The 26324-nt window shown below is 38.2% G+C and overlaps 1 protein-coding gene across 1 annotated transcript in view; it reads left to right on the top strand.

Annotated features, from left to right (window-relative positions):
- The window catches only part of LOC103075697 (contactin-associated protein-like 2), a gene marked incomplete at its 3' end in the record, with an annotated part of 1289195 nt that overhangs the window by 1008452 nt on the left and 254419 nt on the right, over positions 1-26324 (top strand). The gene's annotated exons all lie outside the window — the stretch shown is intronic.

Genomic DNA, 26324 nt, shown 5'->3' on the forward strand with positions numbered 1-26324 from the left:
GCCCGCAAAAAAAAAAAAAAAAAAAAAAAAAAAAAAAAGCACAAAATACATGAGTATTCATGTGGTATATTGTTTATAACATTTTCCAAAAGACTCTTGGAGAGTATCTCAAGAGGATTATTTCTCTGGCAGGGGGAAAAAAAGAATAGCCCTCAATGAGATAAGCAGAACACATCAGAGAATCTGTTTTCTTTTGAGTTGTGTTTAAATGGGCTATGACACATAATAGAAATTCTGGAAACATCCAAAGGAAAGTACGTCTCCTCAGATTTTTCCTAAATCTGGATAGAGTTGGCAGCAGAGACTAGAATGAAATCTTGCTAGTTTAAGAAGCCCATTAGGAGAACCAAATGGGGCTGAGCCTTTGCCTTGCCCAAAGGCTAATGTGCCCAAGCTGAAGCACATGCAGACATCCTTTCTTGTGATGAGCTGAATTGCACCCCCTGCCCCCCACCACTGATTCATGCCTTGAAGGCCTAACCCTTCAGTACCTCCAGGTGTGACTGTACTTGGAGATAGGATCTTTAAAGAGGTGATTAAGTTAAAATGAGGCTGTTAGGGTGGGTCCTTACACAATCTGACTGGTGCCCTTATAAGAAGAGGACATTAGGACACAGAGGAAAGACCACCACGTAAGGACACAGTGAGAAGGCGGTCTTCTGCAAGTCAAGGAGAGAGACCTCAGAGGAAACCAAATCTGCTAACACTTTTATCTTGGACTTTTAACCTCCAGAATTGTGAAAAAATAAGTTTCTATTGTTAGAGCCACCCCATCAGTGGTCTTTTGTTATGGATGCCCTAGTAAACTAATACACTTTCTTATACCAAGGCCCTGTAATGACCATGGACCACAGGGCTCTCCTGTGAGATTTTAGTTTATCTTCTATTTTTTCATCTTTGTCAAAAATCAGATTTCTTTTTAAAAATAATTAACATATTTACTTGTTTCAAGAACCAAAAAAATATAGAACCACATACAGTGAAAGCTTTTCTCTCACCCCTAACCTCCATCTGTCCCATACTATCTGTTATTAATGTATTTTTGCAAAGCCTTTCCATTATAATATGTAAGACATCTAGAAAAGTACACAAGATCAAACATGGCATAACTCAGTGATTTATCCAACAGCACTTACTCATGAAACCATCACACAAATGGAAACACAAAATGGAATATTACCGGCAGCCTGGAAGTTCCCCTCAGGTTTTTTCTGAACCACTACTGCTCCCTCCTTCCTTCAAGTATCTGCTATTCTGACTTCTAATACCATAAATTTGGTTTCCAAGTTTCTTTACTTTATAGAAGTGAAATCCTGCCTGAATTTTCTGCCTGTATTGCTTTTGCTCACTGTTAAATTTGTCAGATTCATTCATGTCATGGTACATAGCCGTAGTTGATTTCATTGTCATAATGTTCCATGGTATAAATATGCCACAGTTTAAACTGTTGATGGGTACTAGGGTTGTTTCCAATTTTGAGTTGGTCAGATCATGCCATGAACATTCTTGTTCATATCTACAGATGCACACGAGCATGTTTTTTCTTGGATCTATTCTATCTAAAAGTAGAATTGCTGGATCAAAGACTGTGTAAATCCTCAGCTTTAGTAGATAATGCAAAAGCCTTTAAAGCAGTTTTATCAATTTACATGTCTGCACAAGTGACTTAAAGTTTGCTGTTCCACGTACCATCACAGGGTAATGTCAATTTAAAAAAATATTTTTAGCAATTCTGGTAGTTGTGTAATGGCATCTAATCGAGGTTTGTTGTTGTTGTTGTTGTTGTTGTTTTTGGCTGCGTTGGGTCTTCGTTGCTGCGCTTGGGCTTTCTCTCATTGCAGTGAGTGGGGGCTACTCTTCATTGCAGTGCGCGGGCTTCTCATTGCGGTGGCTTCTCTTTGTTGTTGAGCATGGGCTCTCTAGGTGCACGGGCTTCAGTAGTTGTGACAGGTGAGCTCAATAGTTGTGGCTCACAGGCTCTAGAGCGCAGGCTCAGTAGTTGTGGTGCACCAGCTTAGTGGCTCTGCAGCCTGTGGGGTCTTCCTGGACCAGGGATCAAACCCGTGTCCCCTGCATTGGCAGGCAGATTCTCAACCACTGCGCCACCAGGGAAGCCTCTCTAATCAAGGTTTTAATGTTCATTTCCCTGATGCTAATGAGATTGAGCAACTTTTCATAGGTTTATGGGTCTTTTGGATTTCCAAAAGTGATACAGTCTCTTTCTCACTTTTCCAATGAATTGTTTATCTTTCTTCTCATTAATCTGTAGGAATTGTTTGTGTATATTAGGTATGCACCCTTTTTCAGTTATGTGTGTTGCCAATTTCTTCTCTCACTTTGTGGCTTTCTTTTTACTCTTTTCATGGTATCTTTTAATAGCATCTTGTAATTCTTGATTTTAATAGAGCGCTATATTTTTTATTGTAGTTAGTGTCTGTCTTAGTCTGTTCAGGTTGCTTTAACAGAATCCCATAGACTGAGTGGTTTATAGCAGTAGAAATTTATTTTTCACAGTTCTGGAGACTTTGAAGTCCTAGATCAAGTTGCTGACAGATTTAGTGTCTGGTGAGGATCCACTGCCTGTTTCATAGACAGCGGTCTTTTTGCTATATCTTCACAGGGCAGAAAAGGCAAGGGAGTTCCATAGGGGTATCTTTTATAAGAGTATTAATCCCATTCATGAGGGCTCCACCCTTGGGACCTAATCATCTCCAAAGGCTCCACCTCCTAATACCATCACACTGGAGATTAGAAGTTCAATATATGTATTTGGGGGGAACACAAACAATCCAGAAATGTGTAGGTCTGCTTCCGAGCTCTCTTTTTTTATACTGTTCCATGATTCTAATTGTTTTCTTTTCCTGGAACATTCTTACTGATTACCTCAGCTCTGTCAGGTCTTGATACCCAGTGGAACGAGTCCTCCTTCTTCAGGTGTGTCTGCAGGTGACGTACCAGTGTAGACATGTAATGGTTTAAAAACACAAAGACCAAAAAAACTTCTCTTTCCTTCTCTATGGAAAAATGATTTGTGGTTTAACTGTCTAACTCTAGTCTCTCGGAAATCTGAGAAAGGTAGAATGTCAGCTGGGTTTCTAGACACATTCTATATGCTAAAAAAAATGGCCCTGATGGGTAAGCTGCATCTGGTTTGGGAGGATTGTGAGTGAAATAGTTTGGAGGCTTCCCTGAGTCTGCAGCATTCTTGTAATTGCACACCCCCTGCTCAGACCCATGAGAGCTGTGCCTGTGGGTCTGTGGTAAGAGATATTCGCTCCTGTGCATCATGGGGCTTCTAAGCCAGAGTGGCACCAACACCCATCCAATATTGCTTGTGTTATTGTACTTGAATTGACTACTTAGAGACCGGAGAGTAGCCCCTATACCCTATGAAGACACCACTCCTTATACTGTCCCTTACGAGTAAGTCCTATTTATACTTAATCCTGATTTGAATCTCTCTGAATAAGCTGATGCCAAGAAAGTCATTGGCATTTTTCACAGAAATAGACAGAATAACCCTAAAACACATATGGAAGCACAGAAGACCCCCAATAGCCAAAGCAATCCTGAGAAAGATGATGGTCAAAGAAAGAAAGAGAGAAGTGAGATGGTCAAAGAAATATGATGTTCCTAGGTCATTGTCCAAAATTGCAATGATTATTATGTGTACAGTTTCAGGTAACTGAGAAGTTAAGCTTTGGCAATTCTGGAATTATCAGTAGAGTTGTCTTACTAAAATCAAAGTTTAAAATGCCATAAACATTGGGTTGTATACATATTAAACAGAATAAAATTGATATATAAAGAGATAAAAAGAAGAAATGTTAATAAATGCTATGATCTTAAGCAAAGTTTCTTCACCTTTCTGGTCTTAGTTTCCTTATCTGTATAATGAGTGGTTTGAATTAGATTATCTGGAAGTTCATTCCTGTGTCTGAAATGTGTTGTTTTCATTATTTAGTATAACTAATTGATTATAATAATCCAAAAAAAATGGATATCTATGTAAATATTAGGCAGCAAGTATTGCTTAATTTTGGAAATACAAATTACTTTCTCTAGATGCTATTTTGGTTTTATTTATGTATTTTTTAAAGATTGGAGAGGAGGAGTGGTATCAGAATCACTGTGATCTGAAATCAGAGACTTCAAATATCTCACACCTATTCACAGATCTTTAGGTCATCAAGCACCATCAAGGTCTCCAGATGATTATGATCCATTCATTTCCTTTTGATTGAAAGTAACTAAGAGGAGAATGGGTACATTGACTTTCTTTCTTCATGGGAGTGGAATTCCTTTTATAGGTTGATTGACAAACCTGGGGCCAGAAATCTTACTAGACTATTACAGATATAAAATATTACATAATTTCATTAAAATATTATCATACAAATTCCAAATGTTGTGAACTAAATTATACTACCATAACTAAAGCTCAGTTGCCTACAGGAGTCAGGCATATATTGTTAATAAAGAGAGAGGGTGAAATTGCTATTTTTGTCTGTTGGCCAGATTAACTCTGAAGCCATCAGTTTGTCTCCTGTTCCCTAAAGTCTTGTGCGTATGAATCACCTGGGACTATTGCCAAATGCAGGGGGTTTTTTGCAGTAGGTTTGGGTGGAGCCTGCAAATCTGCATTTCTAGCAAGGTCCCAGACAATGCTACCATATCATGTCGAAATTCCACACTGAACATAACTCTATACAAAAACACTAGTTTTTATTAAACTGGATTCTGAAAACTCAGGTAGAAATCAAGTGTTTAAAGACCTGTCATTCTCCTCTTTGGCCATTGGGCTTTATTTCCCCATGCCACATCAGCTTAATAATGATATAACAAATTGCATTTCTCCAGTTACCTCTGAATTAACGATCTTGGAACCTTAAGCCACAAGTGGATTCCCTTCAGCTATTTCAGAGTTCCCAATGCTTGGCTCAAGCGGGACGACAAACGTATGCTTTCCACCTGCCTTGTGGCATTTGCCAGTGCCCTTTGCTCTTGTTCCAGCTGCGGCTTGAATGTCTCTTGGACTTTCCTAGGACAGTTGTGGGGTGTCCAACGCTCAGGCCACAGTGTCCAGCCCAGGCACTTACCATCACTCCAACGGAGGAAGGCCACCTATATCAGTTTTTATTGCATCCTTCTTAGCAGTAACTTGCACCATTGGAGTGTCATCTCATTCTATTCAAAATTCCTTTTTTGCCCCAAGCCTGGTCCACTATTTAGGGCCAAGCTTTAGCCCTTCAGCTCTCTTCTTCCTTTAGACTCAGAAGGCTGCTGACCACTTCATGCAAATACCGGCTTAACAAGCCACCCCTTGGCCCACCATTCCCACAAGCCCAGCAAAACCATTGGGATCATGAAGTGATTATAGTTTAGGCTCTTAATTGAGGTCCTTTTGGACACTATACTTCCTGCATGTACAAGGAAAAATAATAACCAGTGTTTATTGAGGGCTGGGAGAAGCAGATGAATTACCTGCTAGACTGCATAAGTCAGCATCTAGAACTGATGAATGAGTAGGACAAGCCAGGGTTATACAAAGGAGCTTTATGCCACCACTGGCACACTACAGGCAGGATCTAAAGCAGCAAATGGCAAAGAAACGCAATGCATAGCAATGATTAACCACTAAGGTGGTCCTGGCTCCCAGTACTGATGTTATTAAAGCTGTATTCGATTAAAATAGATATCTAAACTTGGATTGCCAGAAATTAGCCTGCAAAATATAAGAATATTCCAGATGGACAAGGAAAAAGAAGATTGTATAATAGTGATGATAATATGCAGCAATGCTTGACCAGCATCAACTGGAATATTATTTCCTATTCCAAGAATGTTAAAAACAGGATGAGCCCAGCATGCTGGGATCAGAAGAGAGTGGGCAGTGGTGGGTTAGACTCTCCTGCCCTGGGATGCTCAGGGGCACTGTCTCTGCCAAAAATGCCATATCCAAGTATCTTAGGATCTTTCTTTCTTATTTTTGAAGCCCTAGAAATAAGCCTTTCTGTTCTTTCTTACAGATCATGGTTATAAGTAGCAACCTTCATGCAGGTAATTCTTTAGTGCAACAAAAACATAGTTGGTGATGTTAACTAAAGACACAAATTATATTCAAGGAGGTAACTGCACATAGATTATAGAAGTCCATTGTATCCCCCTTTTGTAAAAAGCCTGCTGAATCAAGTATCTTTCGATTCTATACACTTCGGTCTCCTTCTCAGACCTAGCTTATTTACATCAGATATCTCCTACTTGGCTCCTTGAAAGGTTATATTTCCTGTCTAGCAATGATTTGTATTCCCTGTACTGCACTTATCTTTCCAGCTAACCTCAACATTTTGTCTCTCTTTTATCCCCAGAATACGGAAATGAAAAATCCATTTCTTGATATCTCTTCTGATTCCTTCTAAATAGTTGTACTTCTTTTAGATCTGTTTTACTTTCTAGACCAAGAATATTTGATATTTCCTGGAGAAGTCACAGTGAGTGGTACCTCTTGTTTACCCATTTGAAATGAGCTGCTGTGGTCATTTAACAAATACACAAAGCATCAATGCACAAGATGATGAAAAGATTCTCATAGAGAAGGGAGTTCTCCATCCCACGCTGCTGGTTTACATTTTAAACATTGGAGTCTGTGAACTGTACCATTGTCTAACGTCTCAGAGGGTCTTTGTGTCCAGGAATGGCATTATGAGTAATGCGTTCTACAGTCTTCCAGAAAAAAGACATTAAATAAAGGGGAGGCTATTTCTATCAGGTAATATTAAAACATTTACTTTCACATGCACTTGCTTTAACCAGCTTGAACAAGTTAGTTATTCCCAATAGATTATTCTCATTGGTAATTCCATAATAAAAGATTCTAGATATCGTGCTTTTCAGTCCCTGGCATTATAAATTTTATTTTAGAAGCTCAGTAATCGAATACTCATTATCTAATTATAATTAAGTAATGTGATTCCCTTAAGAATGCTTATAACTATTTAAATGAATATAGACTTAATTAAAAGAATTAAATTAGGAGATTAAAATTATTCAAAAGGGGTGAACTTTGTTCTTAAAAAACTGTAGAATGGAATGCTAAGAAAGAAAAAATAGAGGAAGGCAACAGAAAATTGGTAAAAAGAAACAGAAACAAAAGAGATCCCTGATGTGCCAGTGTGGAGGAACATTGTATTAATTTAATTATTTAATTGTGGAAAAATAAATAAGACATGAATAGCCTAGTAAGCCATATGCTTCTTGAAGATTGGAGTTAGGACTCATTAATTTTTGCATTCCCACCAGACCAATGGCGGGAACCTAGTGGACTCTCAATTAATATTTGTTGAATGAATAAGGAAGCAAATTCTCCCTGAAAGTTTTAAGTAACTTCATGAGTCCTTTTTCAAGTCATTTTGTAGATACAGTGTTTAAAGAAATTTATATTTGGATCTAATTAGAATATGTGCACTTGAGTGAGAATGTTAGTTTATGTGCTCTGGTCATTAAGTTTGAAGCTGATGAAACTGTACAGGAGGTAACTCTTCTCAGAGGAAGAGTTGGAGACTGTTTGGTTCCCTTTCTGTCTATAGCAGGGCATCCTTCACTAACTGGGAGAAAAAGCATGAGCCTACAGCACGCTTTATACATGCTAGCCTACTTTATACACATGAGCCTAGCCTACTTTATACACATGTTGAATTTGTGTACCAATCATACTAAATATTAAAAAGAAACTGATTATGAGCCCTTTGATGGACAGCATTGTAAAGGGAAGTGATAATGGTGATTTTGATAATAGTTTACATTATATCATATGAAACTGCCATTTTTATGTGAAACAGTTGAATATTGGCAATTTCATATGGTATAAACTAATATTTATTGAATGCTTACTTAGTGCTAGGCACAATGCTAAGTAATTTATAGTCAGTTAACTCATTTAACTTCCACCCAGAAAAATTTTTAACAGATGAGGAAGTTGAGACAGACAAGCTGCCCATTGTGGAAGGAAGACCTGAAAATTGAGCACAGTTTGACACCAGCCCCCCGTTTCTTAAACAGAATCCCAACCTGCCCAGGAAAAAGATGACTATTGTAAACGATATAATCAAAAATCTTGCCTTCTGATCACTTAATTACAGCAACAAAAATGTGACAGTAAAATATACCGTGTTTAATTCACAATGCAAATTGTCTGCTTCTAGAAAGGTGAAATGTACTTATAATACAGAGATGATTGCCACTTCATTATCAAGGTCAAGTCTTGTGGCTACAAAAATGAGTAAGAGAGAATCTTTATTCAAGGAAATAAGGTCACACTGGCTAAGGAGGAGGATAAGGAATTATAAAACTTACTGTATCACTAGAATTATATTTTTGTTGGCCACATGCTGCAAAACAAAAGTGAGAAAAATAAGACAAAAGTGAGAATACATAGTAGCAATGTACTATGGAGACAGATAAATATTTGAAAGCAGGCAAGTCCCAGAAAATTCCTAATCTGTGTCAGCTGTAAGTACATTGTCGCTAGGGATAGATGGCTGTGGGAACCCAGATGAAGAACAAGAATTCATTTTGGGGCTTCCCTGGTGGCGCACTGGTTGAGAGTCCGCCTGCCGATGCAGGGGACGCAGGTTCGTGCCCCGGTCTGGGAAGATCCCACGTGCCGCGGAGCAGCTGGGCCCGTGAGCCATGGCCGCTGAGCCTGTGCGTCCGGAGCCTGTGCACTGCAATGGGAGAGGCCACAACAGTGAGAGGCCCGCGCACCGAAAAAAAAAAAAAAGAATTCATTTTGGAGACGTCAGGGGAGGCTTTACAGAAGAAACAACTGGACAAGAATGAGTGGAATTTCAATAGGCAGGAAGAAGGGGAAGACAACTCAGGAAAACAGGACAGCCTGTACAAATAGAGGAAAGCGTGAAAGTCAACAGCAACATTGAATAATAAATGGTTCAGATGTCCAGGGAGCAGGGAGTGGATATTACATTATATTCTATATGCCTGGACCCCTGGAGCACATGGAATGTTGGAATGGTAACTTAGGGTCATATTGCGAAAGGGCCAGGATTGGGAATTTCATCTTTGTCCTAGAAAGCAATAATGAGCCACCATGCTTTTTCCCTCTTGAGCTGTAACTTTTATAGAGTGAAGTGTACAAATATTAAATGTACAGCTCAATCATTTCATATGTTGGTGTACTCAAAATAATTAAACAGATCAAGATTTATTCAGTAGAGTGTGGTTGGCTTCTTAGCCCCCTCGTCAACAATCTCCACAAGGGTAACTCTGACTTCTATTCTCCTAGGGTATTTTTGTCTGTTCTTGGCCATCATATAAATGGAATTGTTCAGCATGTACTCTTTTGTGTTTGATTTTTCGCATCAGTGATTTTTTTTTTTAATACTGACGAGGTTTTTGTGTGGAGCCATGGTTCATTTTATTCCATCACTGTGCTTTATTCCATTATGTGAGTATATCACAATTTTATTTCTTTCCTCTGTTGATGGACATCTGGGTCGAGTAGCTTCTTATTTTTTTCCCATGGAAGGAATACTAATTTAGTGGGCTTTATTACAGAAGCCCAGGAGTTGTTCTATATTAATTGATCAAGACACATTATCTTTGTATGGTGGGAACAAGTACACACAAGGGCGAACATAGCATCTATAATTAAGATGTTAAGTATACACCAGTGCTCTCTACTTTTCTATCTCAGTCTCATCTGAAAGCTCTGTAAATGATTTGACATTTAAGCTGTATTTGAGAAGCCACAGAATGCCAAAAACCATGCTTCACAGACTAGTACAATGCAGAATGTTTTTTCTCAGGATACTGATATGTGTGCTAGGGAAAAAGTCCATTTTCCAGGATTCTGGGTTAAGCAAAGTTAAATAGGTTTTACTCAATGTAGGGAATGTCATGGTCTTTATTTTACTAATCGGTATTTTGCATCTCCAAGAGTGAAATATAGAACATATACAGCATTTCCCACACTTGAGAGACCAAATATCTTTTTTCTTTCCAGAAAGCCCGTTATCATCTCCCAGAATTAATGTTTCCAAAACTCAACATGGAAAATTGTATACAACTGTATAGACTTAACTGTGAACTATGTCACCTCCTCCCAATATTCATATGTTAATGCCCTAACCCCCAACGTGGCTGTTGTTGGAGATAAGGTCTTTAAGGAGGTAATGAAGGTTAACTGGGGTCATAATGGTGGAGCCCTAGTCCAATAGGATGAGTGTCCTTGTGAGAAGAGGAAGAGACACCAGAGCTAGCTCACTGTCTCTGTGTGTAACAGAAGAAAGGCCATGTGGGGACATAGTGAGTAGATGGCTGTCTGCAAGCAAGGAGGGAGGCCTCACCAGACAACCCTTCTGGCACTGTGATCTTAGACTTCCAGCCTCCAGGACTGTGAGAAAATAAATAAATGTTTAGGCTACCCAATCTGTGATGCCTTGTTTTGGCAGTTAAGCAGACTGATGTAACCTCTAAGTAAGGTTAAAATCGGTCATCAAAATCATGTGCACTCCAAGGACATAAAATGGCTAACCCTCCACAGATTTGTTTGTATCACTTTTCCATTTTCAGATTATTTGCAAACTGGATACCCTCCCTATCAGAAGAATGTGGCGATTTCCCCTCCTGGATCCTCTTAGAGCAAAATAAATCCACACGAACAAGACACTCATATGCTTTATTCTCTCTATAAAACTGCCACTAAGTTGAGTTCTGCACTGTTCAAGACTTGCATAGCCCTACAAGTTCAGGCCACTCTTTTCTTTGACAGTATTCGCTATCGCTCGATTAACAGTGAAGGATTTTTATTGCCTTTCTTCTGTGGGGACGATTTATATGCCTCTTAATTTGTGTAAGTTGGACTACATTGTAAATGATTTACCCTCTAAATTCCAAAGTAAACTTGCCAAAGAGATGACCTTGTTTATTAAAATCTAATTAACTGAAGTTTTAGAATGTCCCGGAGTGTGTTACTGAATTTCTGTCTTCGTCCAGACCTAATAAACATCAAAGCCCCAGCTGGCTAGAGTTAAACAGTAAACTCCAAACCTCACTGTGAAATTATCTAGTTAGTTCTTCTTTCAGTCCTTTTCTCTGAGAGTGCAGGTCCAAGAATCTTTCCCCAAAATATGTTGGCTATCATATTTTAGAAAGGCCAGGTGTTCCTCACTTGATTAGTTTTGATTTGAAGAAAGAGATCAGGTGCTCTTTATTCCCTGGATTAGAAACAAAAGGAAGCTGCACTTGTTATTTGTATTCCCCAGCAATGGTCAGAATGTGCTAATTATATGCCACTTCAAGTCATCCTCTGGACAGGGTTATATGCCATCTATACACTACTTGTATACATAGGACATTCATGAGTTTTGCTTCCAAAAGCTTGTAAAATAATGTCAGCAAATTGATTACAGACATATGTGATAAAACATAATTGATTAAGCTCCCAGTGTATAAACAAAATCTCCTGATGCTGCAGATTCCTCCAGCTTCTATCCTATTGCTTCTTCCATTTCTCATTTCTCATTCCAACTTCAAAATAACAGTTTAGGGTTGGTCTCTACCCTCTTGTTTCCCATTTGATTATGAGGCATTGAAAATTTTCTTTATTACTCTAGAGGAAGTCTTTGAGATAGGTCCACCAATGATCTCCATATTAATATGTCCAATGTGCACTCTAATTTTTTAGATACTAGACTCTTTGCAATGTTTAATATAATGGACTACTTTTTTTTCTCCCTGAAGCTCCCTTCAGGCTTATATTACACATAATTATTTTGGCGTTCTCCCTCCCAAATTTCAGATCATTTATTTTCCGTGTCCTTGGGTCATCTGTCTTCCTTCATGCTTGAGACTGAGAGCAAATCTTAAGCCTCTTTCCATGGCTGCCATCTGCCTCGTGTTAGTCTCAGTTACCGAGAGATAATTTGAAACTTTATTTTTATTTGGACCATCTCATCCTAAAGAGTAAGTGCTTTTCCTTATTTTAGCTGAGGCCTTTTTCACATGTTTACATCCCACAGCATCTTCAAGATATTGATAACATAAAAACAAATATCGATCCTCCTAAGGGCCCTACAGAGTTCAGAAACAGGTAAAGGAAACCACTTCCACCTTCAAACGAGTCTTTTCTGTGCACTAGGGGAGAAAAATGAGCTGCTGAGATGAAGTGGGAATGACAAAATGTGTCAAGGATGATGTGATGTTTGTAGAGAAAAGAGTGTGGTAATCATCAATATAAGAATCATTTCTATGGATTTGTGTTACTTGGAGGGGGCTTTAGAAATGGCGAAAGAGGGAAAAAGCAATGCTCCTTAGTTAAAAGAAGAATGCTTGTATCATTGAAATAAAGTACCTTTTAGGATGGTCAAATCCACAAAATAAAAATTCAAGGTGTATTAAATTTTCTTCTGAGGCCAAATTCATCAGAACCAGTGTTCTTGTGAGTAATCTATTTAAGAACAAATTTAGGGGGTGGAGAGTCTCATTATTCTCTTTCATGATTGTGAAAACCTGTGAGGACAGTGAAGTAGTACTTTACACAGAGAATAAATCTGATAATGTTTATGTTAAATCCTAGTGTTATTAGGATTTTTTTCATGTTCAGGGAAAGGATCATAAATTAGGTGACTTCTGTTGTCTTGGAGTTTTTAGCACTGGCTCCAAGGCTGTGAACTTGACTAAGGGGTCAAGTACCCCCACATTCTAAAGCCAAGTGCAGCTCTGGCTCAGTTACCTACATTGGGTGACGTAAGAGAAGCCTAAAAATTCCTGGAGAAGTTTAAGAGACCAATGGGAAAGATTTATTTGTGGAGTTGTTAGCATATTCTGTCTACCTCTAACCATCCCACCATTATGGGAGAACTTCACGAGAATGAATCAGAGAGCCTGACCCATGACTGCTGGAGCTAGAGAGGACAGGACCAATTCACAGCAGCCTGGAGTCTCCCTGACTGGCTTCAAAGTGAAGGGACTCCAGCATGTAGTCAACACCCCCCTTTCGGAGTTCAGTGAGACAAGAATGCATCATGTGCCCTGTGGGCCAAATGTACAACCGGTGGGATGAAGCCAGTCACAAGCTACCTAGAGAGGAAGTGCCATCGAGCCAGGAGCAAGACTGAAGAGGAGCCATGACAAAGCAGAGGGGAGTCAGAAGTGGCGAGATTTGTCTGCATTTGTCTGTTGGTTAGAAATAAAGCTTTAGGAACACTGAGAGAACCCAGAACATTCACCTTAATTTTAAAAGATATACAGGGCCAGTATAAGCAAAGATTTTCCCATTGACTACTTTTGAGATGCCAGGAGTTGGCCATTAATTGCTGGTGACGAAAATACATGGAAATGTCAAGGAGGCCACACATCAAGTACTCTGTCCTTGCCAATCATATAATATATGAGGCACAGTTTTCAAAAACACAAGGAACCCTTGTTTAGGGAAAATATGGGTGTAAATAGTTCAATTCAGTGAAACAGTTTTCCTATATGATAAAAAAATTTTCATATCATTTATAGGAAAACAATTGAAATTATTTAAGCAGAATTTGAGAACATTTTCTCTTCTTAAATTCTAGAGTGGTAGAGATTGGTCTATTTTTCCTAGTTCAGCCACTAACTACTTGAATACCTTAGACCAGGCATAGTTTTATTCCAAATCTGTTATCTCACCTGAAAAATAAGGGTGAAAACTAATCTCCCAAACCATATGTTGGATACTGTATTAACATTTTCTGGAGAAACTACATAGAACCACAAAGCCCTATCCTCAAAGGGCTAGGTAGTGACCCTATGCCATTGAGAAACAGACCAAACATTTATGTTTTAAGCCACACATTTAAGTTTGCCAGATTTATTCAAATGCTTACTATTTGTTTTCTGTAATAACAAAGTAAACAAACATAAGTAGAATCAAAGAACTACAGGGGAGGAAAAAATATATATTTTCCTCTACCTATCATAGGCTCTTCAGTTGGGGTCCTCTAAATTAGCAAGAGAAAAACAAACAGAATATGTTTGTTAATATGTACCTATGGTAGTACCTATGTACCTATGGAAGTACCCAGTGATGAATAACCCAAAGGGATGGTTAGAACTTGGGCTCATATACCATCTTTAGCCAAAAGACAAGGGGTTTGGGACTTCTGTGTGAGGGAGGCAAGTTATGAGAAAGTGACCAGGAGAAGCATGGTAATGAAGAGTTGTTTAGTAAGATTTCTTGTGCAGGTTTCCTTTACAAAAAGAAAACTTGTGCCCTGTTTTTAGAACTTTTCCTGTGTCTGCCGACCTCAGTGGCCTTTAGCTCAAAATACTCTATATGCCAAAGAGGCATACTTTGAAGTTCCATATTCTGATACCCTTCAGAAGCAAAATATATAGCTTATCTGTGTAAAGAAACAATGGCCCAGATAAATTCAGTAACTTACCTTTACGTAGATGCAGAGTTGAAATAGGACTCCTGTCTTTAAGATCTAATTCTTTCCATTATATTAATTATATATGAAACTTCTGATTGAATATGATTTTCTAAAGAAAAAATAAAACCTCAATTATAGAAAAGAAATAATGAAACTGTTTAAAGAACATTCAAGGAACTCCAATTATAAGAAAGGTCTCTCTCATTTCTCACCATTGATAGTAAGCACATACTGATTACTATTTTAGGATTGTGCCTAGATGGCTTCTATGTTTATTCATGTATTTATTCAATCATGAAACATATGGAATGAGCCACTTTTAGGTGCTTACTAGTATTCGGTTTATAAAGTTGCATGAGACAGTATATCTGGCTTCAGGGAACTTGCATTCCAGAAGGAAAATCAAAGAACAATTTGCATAAAATCCTGAAATGGTTACAAAGGCTTTCTAAGAGATTCTAAACTGAACAGATAATTGCCGTGCATTTACAAAAGGCCTAAGCTATTCCCACTGAAAAGGAGTAACTGAATCTGTAATTACTTCCATTTCTTAGGGGACATATTCAGGGATTCTAAAGATCTAATTGTGATGGTTGTTTTCTTAATTACTCTAATTGTTTTGTAGAAAACAGGACGATACATCCATTGAGGAAAGCTCAATAGTCAGTGGTGACTGAGGAGGCCATTAGAAGTATTTTAAAAGTTCTACGTTATTGTGTATTAGACAGCTCTGTTGCTTATTTCAACTTCTCATGATCCAGCCATGCTTAGATAGCCCCCATGTGCTCTATGAGCAAAGGCATTGGCTTCTGATCATGATTTTCGTAAATGAACATAGAGGAACTGGCCAACCTGCTCCATGGTGATGGTAGGGCTGCCTTTTTAAGAACATGTAATCATCTCCACATAGTTGTTTCAGTGGTGCTAGCAATATTCCTCCCTCTCCCCAATCCAACCTCCATCATTCATAGAGATATGATTTCTAAGAGCAGTCTTTTGTCTCATTAAGGCATTGCTTTCTTAAACATGGATGGAATGGTTTGTCACATTTTTCTCTGAAAGTGGCTTTTAATAGGGGCAAGGACAGAGGAAGAATGAGAGTATTAATTTCCTGTTAAAGGAAAGGCCGAGGAGTGCATCCCCAGGCAGAGAAGATATAGAAAGATGGAGTTGAGGACCAAAAAAATTAAAAATAAATTAAAAAAGCAAATAAAAATTCTCGCTTACTTGAAAACAAATGTTTTAACTAAAACTATCCTTGACTTGAGTTTATATGTTTCCTGCCTTTCTTATGTATATTAGGTATGAACTAGTAAATAATTAGGTAGTATTTGGTATTATACCTTGAAGACACATCTCATTCCTTGGTGGAGTCTGTCTCACTTTGCATAATGGATATGTTTCTGAACGGTTATTTGGGAATCAAAATTTGTCAGGTTCAATTGTATATCCTTATTTCCTTGTACCTCCAAAGTTGTAGGGAGCAAATGAGATCATCCAAGGGAAAGCACTGAGTATTTTTAAACTCTATACAACTGTAAGTTATTTATGTGTTTTTTATTTAAGAGATGGAAAGAATAAGAACAATGCAAAGTCCTTTAATACAAATAATACTACTGAATCTGACATCTTTAGTGCAAGTTAATAGTAGCATAGTAACAATCCAGAAAAACTCAGGAAAATTCTTACAGGTTTTTACCTTTTGACCTACTTTTTTTTATTGTATGTATTTAAGGTGTGCAACTTGATGATTTGATGTATGTATACATTGTGAAATAATTAAGCTCATTAACACATCTATTATCTCACATAGTTACCTTTTTCTACTGAAGTATAATTGTCTTAGAATATTATATGTAACATAGTGATTCAATATTTTTATACTTTACAAAATGATTACCACAATAAGTCTAGTTGCCATCTGTCACCATACAAAGTTATTAAATATTTACCATAGGGAAATTTACCATAGGGAAATATTTACCATATTCCCTGTGCTGTACATCATATCCCCTGACTCATTTATTTTGTAACTGGAAGTTTGTACCTCTTATTCTCCCTCACCTATTTCACTCATCCCCGCAACCCATCCCCTCTGGCAACCACCAGTTTGTTTTATGTATGTATGACTCTTTCTGTTTTATTATGTTTGAGAGTTTTATTTTATAGATTCCGTATATAAGTGAAGTCATACAATATTTGTCTTTTTCTGTCTGACTTATTCCACTTAGCATAATACCCTCCAGGTATCCATACATGTTTCGCAAATGGCAAGATTTCATTCTTTTTTATGGCTGAGTAATATTCCATTATATATATATATGTATATATCACATCTTCTTTATCTATTCTTCCGTTGTTGGACACAAGTTGCTTCCATATGTTGGCTATTATAAATAATGCTGCAGTGAATATAGTGGTGCTTATATCTTTTTGAATTAGTATTTTTGTTTTCTTCAGAAAAATACCCAGAAGTGGAATTGCTGGATCATATGATAGTTCTATTTTTAATTTTTAACATTATTTGCATACTGTTTTCCATAGTGGTGGCACCAATTTACATTCCAACCAGCAGTGTAGGAGGGTTCCTTTAAGGCCTGTGTTTCCTTATTGATTACCTGTCTGGTTGATCTGTCCATTGATGTAAATGGGGTGTTAAAGTCCCCTGCTATTGTGTTACTGTCAATTTCTCCCCTTATGTTTATTAATATCAGCTTTATGTATTTAGGTGCTCCTATGTTGGGTGAATATATATTTACAATTATTATATCCTCTTTTTGGACTGTTCCCTTTATCATTATGCAGTGTCCTTATTGATTACCTCTCCTTCAAATATGAATGTTAGCCTTGCCAGGTAGAGTGTTCTTGGTTGTAGGTTTTTTCCTTTCATAGGTTTAAATATATTGTGCCACTCCTTCTGGACTGCAAAGTTTCTGCTGAAAAGTCAGCTGAAAGTCTTATGGGAGTTCCCTTATAGGTAACTAGTTGATTTTCTCTTTTTGCTTTTAAGACTCTCTTTATCTTTAATTTTGCCATTTATTATTAAATTATTATAATGTATTTTGGTGTGGACTTCTTTGGGTTCATCTTCTTTGGGACTCTGTGCTTCCTGGACCTGGATGCCTACTTCCTTTCCCAGGTTAGGAAACTTTTCAGCTATTATTTATCCAAATAAGTTCTCTCCCTTTCTCTTTCTCCTCTCCTTCTGGGATCCCTATAATGCCAATTTTAGTACACTTGATGTTGTTTCAGTGGTCTTTTAAATTATTCTCATTTTTTAAATTTCTTTTTTCTGTTCAGCTTGGGTGATTTTCACTACTCCATCTTCCAGTTTACTGATCTGTTCCTCTGTATCATCTAATCTACTGTTGATTCCATCTAGTGTATTTTTAGTTTTAGTTATTGTATTTGTCACCTCTTTGCTTCTTTATATTTTCTGACTTTTAGTTAAACTTACTGGGTTCATCCATTCTTCTCCCAAGTTCATTTGGCATCTTTGTAATCATTACCTTGAACTCTATCAGGTACGTGGCTCATCTCCACTTCATTTAGTTCTTCTGGGATTTTGTCCTGTTTGTTTGTTTAGAACATATTCCTCTGTCTCCTCATTTTGCCTAATTCTCTGTGTTTATTTCTGTGTATAAGATAGGTCAGTTACATTTCCCTGTCTTGGAGAGGTATCCTTCTATAGGAGACATCCTGTGGGTCCCAGCAGCACACTCCTCTTTGGTCACCATAGCTATATGCTCTATGGATGCCCTTTGTGTGAGCTGCATGGGACCTTCCATTGTGGAGGAGCTGACTATTGTGGGCATGCTGGCATGCAGAGCTGGCCCTCAGCCCAGTTGGCTGCCAGGCCCTGCTTTGTGTGGTGCCTTCTTGCCTGCTGGTGGTTAGGGCTGAGTCCCAGGGCAGTCGGCTGTGCAGTCCAGGGGCTCCCAGGGCCAGTGCCAGCCCACTAGTGGGCAAGGCTGAGTCCCGGGTGGCTGCTTGCAGGGCCTGGGGGTACCCCAGACTGGTGTTGGCTTTTTGGTAGAGAGGTCCATGTCCAGGGCAGCTGGCTGCTGGGTCTGGGAGGGCCTGGGGCTGGTGCCAGCCCAGTGGCGGGAAGGTAAGCCCCAGCACTAATAGGCTAGAGGGAAGACTCCAGAATGGCTCTTGCGAACACTAATGTCCTCGTGGTAGAACAGACTCCCCAAAATGGCTGCTGCCAGCCTCTGTGTCCCCAGAAGGAGTCCCAATTGCTTCTTACCTTTCTAAAAGGCTCTCCAAAATCAGCAAATAGGTCTGACCTAGGCTTCTTTCAAAATATTCCCTCTACTCTGGACTGAGAGGGTATGAGGTTTTACATGTATCCTTTAATAGCAGAGTCTCTCTTTCCTACAGCCCTCCAGCTCTCTTGTACACAAGCCACACTGACTTTCAGAGCCAGGTGTTCTGGGAGCTCATCTTCCCAGTGCAGGACCCCCAGCTTGGGGAGCCCAATGTGGGGCCTGGACTCCTTGCTCCTTGGGGAGAACCTCTGCAATTGTGATTTCCTCCCATTTGTGGGTTGTCTACCCAGGAGTGTGGTCTTGACTATACACTGTTTCCACTCCTACCTGTCCTGTGGTTCCTTCTTTGTATCTTGTGGAAAATTTTTTCTGCTGGTTTTCAGGTTGTTCTCATAGATAGTTTCTCTTTAAATAGTTGTAATTTTGGTGTGTGCCTGAGGGAGGAGGTGAGTTCAGGATCTTCCTATCTGTCATCTCGGTGACACCCATCTGGCCTACTTTTTCTGAGTACTTGCTATGGAAAAAGTACAGTCTACTTTCTTCCAAAGTAGCATAATGTCTGGGGATGGTCATTAGGAGACAGAAAGGATCCAGAGGAAAGATACAAAAATTTATAGGAAATTTGAACATATTCTTTGAACCAAAATTACACAAAGTATCCCAAAAAGTTTAGAAATGGTCCTTGAGATGAAGATTTGATGCTATAAAGTATTGGCATTTCCAGGAGATTACAGCGGCAAATGGTGACAATTGAATAGAATTTTACTTTTAGGCAAACCATAGATATTTGGTTTTTGCTGAATGAGATACAGTTTCTATTATAAAGGTAGTTTGGGAATTTGCCATTGATCCTTATTCCCATCCCCAGACCCCAGCACCTACTAATCTACTTTCTATCTTATATATTTGCCTTTTCTGGACATTTCATATAAATGGAGTTAAGGCATATGTGGTCTTCTGTGTCTGACTTCTTTCACTTAGCATTGTGTTTTTGAGGTTTATTCATTTTGGGTTGTATGTATCCACATTTTATTTCTTTTGCTGATGAACAATGTTCTATTGTGTGGATATACTACATTTTGATTATCCTTTTACTAGTTGATGGACATTTGGGTTGTTTCCACTTTGGGGCTGTTGTGAATAAAGCTTCTGTAATCATCTACCTAGAAGTCTTTGTGTGGACATATGCTTTCTCTTGGGTAGATATCCAGGAATGGAGTTTTGGGTCATATGGTAAATCTATGTTTAACTTTTTAGAAACTACCAAACTACTTTCAAAAGTGATTGCACCACTTTGCAATCCCATGAGCGTTGTATGATGATTCCGGTTTCTCCAGATCCTCGTCAACGCTTATTATCTGTCTTTTCTATTATTCTGATAAGAGTAAGGTGGCATCTCAGTAGGTTTTTAATTGCATGTCTCTAATGACTAATAATATTAAGCATCTTCTCATGTGTTTATTCCCCATTTCTATGTCTCTTTGACATCTTCTGTAGCTAAATTTTTGACTCCCTGTATTCTTCCAGAAATTTCTACCTTGGTGATTCTGTGATGGAAATACATGAATGTTCACTGACTGTAATTCTATTTGTTTGTTTGTTTTAAGTAAACAAGTACTTCTAAAACTTCACAAAGCAGAAGAAACTCTTCTCTGCTAGAATTATAGAACATACTCATAGTGTGGTAACTTTTATAACATTTGGTAGAAAAGCAAGCTTATAATTGCAGACACTTGGACTGTTTATTTTCCTCTAAGGATTTGTTTTTTTTACTGAGCTAAGGGCAAGACCAGCGTGCCTAGAGGCTTGTTTGCTTTCTCAGCAGGATAAGAAAAGAAGGCAAGGGAAGAGCAGCAGAGTAAGACAGAGTTCCTCAGAACAATAGTACTGACGCAAAATAACTGTAATGCCAGGTTAGAAAAGCAAACTCTGTAGAATCAAGTTTTCCTTTAATAACAACACTGATAGATTATGCAAGAGTCTGAGTTCAGGGCCTATTTGAAATGGATGACAGAATTTTTCTAATATACCAGCTTAGCAATAGATGTAATTAGATTATGCTAACATGATAAATAGTTACTGAATATCTCCCTAAATTAGATTGACCTCGATCATTAAAGATCATAACTTTCAATGAAGGCTTGTTTTGCTTGCTAAATAATTTTCACACAGGTGCTAAGATAGAAGTCTTATAGGTATTTGGAAGGGTGCCTCTTCAGGTCTCAGGTTATTTTCTATTCATCCACACATCATTTTTTGAAAGTCGGTTATGCTGTAGGATCATGCAAGAAACTTCATGCTAGCCAAACTACTTTATTGCCACCCATGAATTTGTTTCCACAACCAATTTGTTTCCAGCAGAGTTGACTGTTCGGTGAGTTTCACAAACAGTTGTTTGTGACTTTAAAATCCCTGGCCCTATTTATATCCCTGATCAAAAGTGAACGAGAAGGTAACTTTGTATTTTTTTTTTTTTCTCAGCTGATAATTATTTTCTCCTATTTTCTTGGTTTGGTTAAGGAATATCTGAGGGTTACCACTGCAGTAGTCCCTCATCCAAATTTTTGCTGTATGTGGTTTCAGTTACCCTTGGTCAACCGTGATCTGAAAATATTAAATGGAAAATTTCAGAAATAAACAATTCATTCGTTTAAAATTGCAGTGCTTTTGTTCATTTTACTTAATAATGACCCCAAAGCACAAGAGCAGTGATGCTGGCAATTCAGATATGCCAAAGAGAAGCCATTAAGTGCTGCTTTTAAGTGAAATGGTGGTGACTTAGTAAGGAAAGAAAACCATATGCTGACGTTGCTAAGATTCATGGTGAGAACGAATGTTCTGTCCATGAAACTGTGAAGAAGGAAAAAGAAATTCGTGGTAGTTTTGCTGTCATACCTCAAACTGCAAAAGTTACAACACAGTGCTTAGTTAGGATGCAAAAGGCATTAAATTTGTATGATAAGATATTGTGTGTGTGTGAAAGAGGCCACATTCACATCTTTATAACAGTATATTGTTATAATTGTTGTATTTTATCATTAGTTGTTGTTAATCTTACTGTGCCTAATTTATAAATTAAACTTTATCACATATATATACAGTACATATAGGAAAAAGCACAGTATATATAGGGTTCAGTACTATTTGTGATTTCAGGCATCCACGGGGGGTCTTGGAACGTATCCCCCGAGGCTAAGGGAGACTTCTGTATTAGCTGAACTGTAACCTTTTGTAAACGTCAATATACCATTAAAAACAGTGGTTAGCTTGGGGATGGGGTAGTTCTAGACCACTTTTACTTGGTGTGCTGATGGCGTAGGGGATGCCTGTGAGTATAACATTACAGATATCTTTGAACTTACTAATCACAAATAATTTTCTCAATGTTTCAGGATACCTAAGTGTATCTAAAAAGGTACATTTTCACCTCATCTGTAAATGAAAATTAAAAGAAAAAGGCTTTTAATTGACAGAGTTGTTTTTTTGGTTTTCTTCTGTTTTGTTTCTCCCCTCTTTTTTGTGGAAAATCCTAGATTGGGATCCAGATAATCTAGATTTGAATCCAGACTCTATAGTTATGAGCTGGTGACCTTGGTCAAGATAAATTCTCTGATTCTCATCAGTAAAATGGGGATAATGATGCCTCTATGGAAGAATTGACTTCAAATTAGATGTTGTATACAAGAAATAGTCTAATATACATAGGTATTCAATGATAGATGCCGTATTGTTATTATTCTTTTCTATGAATTAGAGCAGTGGTCTTCATATTTTTTTTTTTTAAAGAAGGATATTTATTTATTTTTGCTGTGTTGGGTCTTCGTTTCTGTGCAAGGGCTTTCTCTAGCTGTGGCAAGCGGGGGCCACTTTTCATCGCGGTGCACGGGCCTCTCTCACCATCGCGGCCTCTCATGTTGCGGAGCACAGGCTCCAGAGGCGCAAGCTCAGTAGTTGTGGCTCACGGGCCTAGTTGCTCTGCGGCATGTGGGATCCTCCCAGACCAGGGCTCGAACCCATGTCCCCTGCATTAGCAGGCAGATTCTCAACCACTGTGCCACCAGGGAAGCCCCCATAATTTTTGATACCCTATTTAAAAGTTTTTTGAGCACATATTTACAAATAAGTATAAAAGTAAGATACAGGTTCTAGTGAATTAACATTTTATGTTCAATATAAAAAAATAAAGTTTTTAAAAATGATATAAAGTTGTCATTAATAATATCTTCTCAAATATTAATAGAAATTAATCATTTTTCCTTTAATTGTTTTAGTAACTGTGATGTGATTAAATACGTATTATTTTAAATAATCTTGGATTACCAATTTGAAGATCTTCCTCTCTGTGTTTTTCATTTTGATACTTGACTTTATTGGCTATCATAGTTGAAAAATATTACCTAAAGGTACATATAACAAACTAGATAAAGGTATATTGCTAAGTGCGCCTACTGAATCATGATGTTAATTTTTCAGTTTCATTGACCAGTAATGCAAAGGTTTTGATCAAATGTAGTAAATTTCTGTCATCTCTGAATCAGTTTTATTTGCAAAGTAACTGAATAATGACCCATTTCAGTATTATAAAATAAGTCCAAAACCCACTGGAACTCTATATTTACAAGATTATTACAAATATTTTAAAATTATGTTTCCAAGTTGTGGAAGTGTGTAGATGTGTAAATTCTTATGAGGTTATGCACATGTAAATTTTGGCAATAAGATTACATAGTGATTGGAATATTTCCAAACATTTGTTTCCAGAATACTCTTACATTAACACAAGATTTGTTATAAAGTAGTCACCTTCTCATTCATTGTAAATGAACCAACAATGCCAAGTATCAGGTAAGGCTGTTGAGCATCCTGACACATGACTGCAGGCCACCTAGTGCAACGTCCATCAGAAAGTTAATTATTAATAAGGTGTAAGTTACTTCTCACTGCTAGAGTAAATAAATGTTGGCTTAAATGCTTTTTTCCCCACCTCAGAGATATTCTCATGCCCCTTCCCTAACCCTATACTCGACTGTGGGGATAAGTTGCACATTAGGCCACCATGATTGTCAGTGGGATATTTGCTCAATAAATTCCCAGAGGAAAAAAGGGCACTAATGATTTGGAGCAAGAATTGGCAAGTGTTTTCTATAAAGGGCCAGATAATAAATATTTCAGGCTTTGAGGGCCATATGGTCTCTATTATAACTACTCAGCTCTGCCAGTGTAGCCTGGAAGCACCATAGACAATATTGTTAAAAAAAGTTAAATTAAAAAGTGACTTTATTTCAGTAAAACTTTATTTATGGACACTGACTTTGAATTTTAGGTAATTTTCACATGGCACAGAATATTATTCTGCTTTTGATTTCTTTTCAACCATTTAAAATTAAAAAAAATAGGACTTCCCTGGTGGTCCAGTGGCTAAGGCTCCACGCTCCCAATGCAGGGGGCCTCGGTTCCATCCCTGGTCAGGGAACTAGATCTCACATGCCGCAACTAAGAGTACACATGCCGCAACTACAGATACCGCATGCTGCAACTAGGACCTGGCACAGCCAAGTAAATAAATATTTTTTTAAAAAAAGCTTATGGGCCATCACAGAAAAAGCGACAAGATGAATGGTTCTCAGGACTTAGCTCACAAATCCCTGCTCTAGAATCAGTTAATTCTAAATGATAATGAACTTGTAGAGAATCTCGGCCTGAAGTTTCACAGGAATGCACATTACTCTACTAAGTTGTCAAATCACAGTATGTTATTAAGGGTGCTTTCATTTATTGTCCCTTTAAGAAACATTAAATATCAAATTTAATAGCAAAGACTTTCTTCCCTCTCTAACGTGATTTTAACTGATAGAAGTTCTAATATAAGGAGTTGGGTTTACAAATGATTTGAGGCTGGGTCACCAGTAGCTGCAGTGTCAGTAAGAATCACAGTGCTTTTCTGCATGATCTTAGTTCTCATATGATTAAAAATATATATTTTCTTGGACTTCCCTGGCGGTCCAGTTGTTAAGACGCCACACTTCCACTGCAGCGGGTGAGGGTTCGCTTAAACTTTATCATGGAAACTCATTGAAATAACTAAGGCAGTGGAAAATACACTTGTTTGCGGTCCACTGGCTAAATTCTGTGACTCCTTCCTGGGTTTCTGTGGGTCCTGACACATGAAGGAGCATATGTTCAGTGACTTTCTATGTTCAGTGACTTTCTAGAAGGTCAGAGGAGCAAGTAACTGCTCCTAACAGCATAGCCTTTTAGAGACAGGCTTCCAAGTTGGTTCTTCTCAATTCCTGGCAAGAGATGCAAATGACAGATCTCTAACTTGATTACTGATCTCTCTCCCTCATTCTTTTTTTTTGAACTAATTTTTATTGGAGTATACCTGCTTTACAATATTGTGTTAATTTCTACTGTACAGCAAAATGAGTCAGCCATATATATACAAATATCCCCTCCCTTTTGGACTTCCTTCCCATTCAGGTCACCACAGTGCATTAAGCAGAGTTCCCTGTGCTATACAGTATGTTTTCATTAGTTATCCATTTTATACACAGCAGCCATAGTGTATATGCGTCAATCCCAATCTCCCAATTCCTCCCAGTGCACCCCCCCGCCAACTTTCCTCTCATTCTTCTATCATCCAAAATCAGTTTTCTCTCCTGTGATCAGTTGTACATAGAATTTCAAAATTCTCATTTACATTCAGGCTGAACAGTACACAAAATCATGCAAAAAGATAAACTTGTGGAATGACCTTACACTGATTTGTGCCTCCCAGTCATCTAGTCCCAAATGAGGGGATCTCTTGGCCACAGCAGCACAGAAAGAGGGTGAGGGGATAGGAATTTCCTATTAAGGTGATCTGTGCTGCATGGTAACTCACCTTGGTTTCATCCCTGAGAGCATCGCCTGTATTTCTATGCTTCATCCTCCCTGAGAACATCATCTGTGTTTCTATGCTTCATCCTCCCTGAGAACATCTCCTATGTTTCTATGCTTCATCCTAGAATCAGTACTTTACAACTAGCCTTGCCCTCTTCCTCTATTTAGGGTGGGTATGGGGTTGAGTTAGGAGACCTAACAAGATAGATATAGAATAAACAGGAGAACAAATCTAAGAGAAAAGCCAAATTGGGCTCGCATCTCAACTCTACTCCTCATTATTGATGGAAATGGACACTTAAGTGAGCACCTGCTCTGTGTTCCAAACGTTGCATAAACTCTTTCAGTTGTTAAAATAAACAAGAAGAGATGAAGGACCTAAAAGTATCTCTTATTTAGCTGATGCACAGCAGGGAAGAAAGCCTCTGAAGCAACTGCTTCAAAGCAATTAAGGAGACAAGGGAGTTTTTTTAATAGGGTTTTGTTTCTAATTTTATGCAAGAGATCAGGTTGGCTTTGTTGAACTTCTGATTCCCTGACAACAGCAAACTCTGCATGCATGCTCAGCATTTGATGTGTGTACTTCAAGCAACATGGTCGTCTACACTCAGCCTGAAATAGCATGCTGTGTATTGGTTGTGACCCTCTGGAAATCAGGGTGTCAGTTTTGTTTTCCAGAAGGCAAAGCGGTCACAGTTGCTTCTTAGCCATGAGCTGTGAAACCACCCAGTGGAAGAGCGGG

This window comes from Lipotes vexillifer, unplaced genomic scaffold (genome assembly GCF_000442215.2).
Source record: "Lipotes vexillifer unplaced genomic scaffold, Lipotes_vexillifer_v1.1 scaffold940, whole genome shotgun sequence".
NCBI classification, from domain to species: Eukaryota; Metazoa; Chordata; class Mammalia; order Artiodactyla; family Lipotidae; genus Lipotes; species Lipotes vexillifer.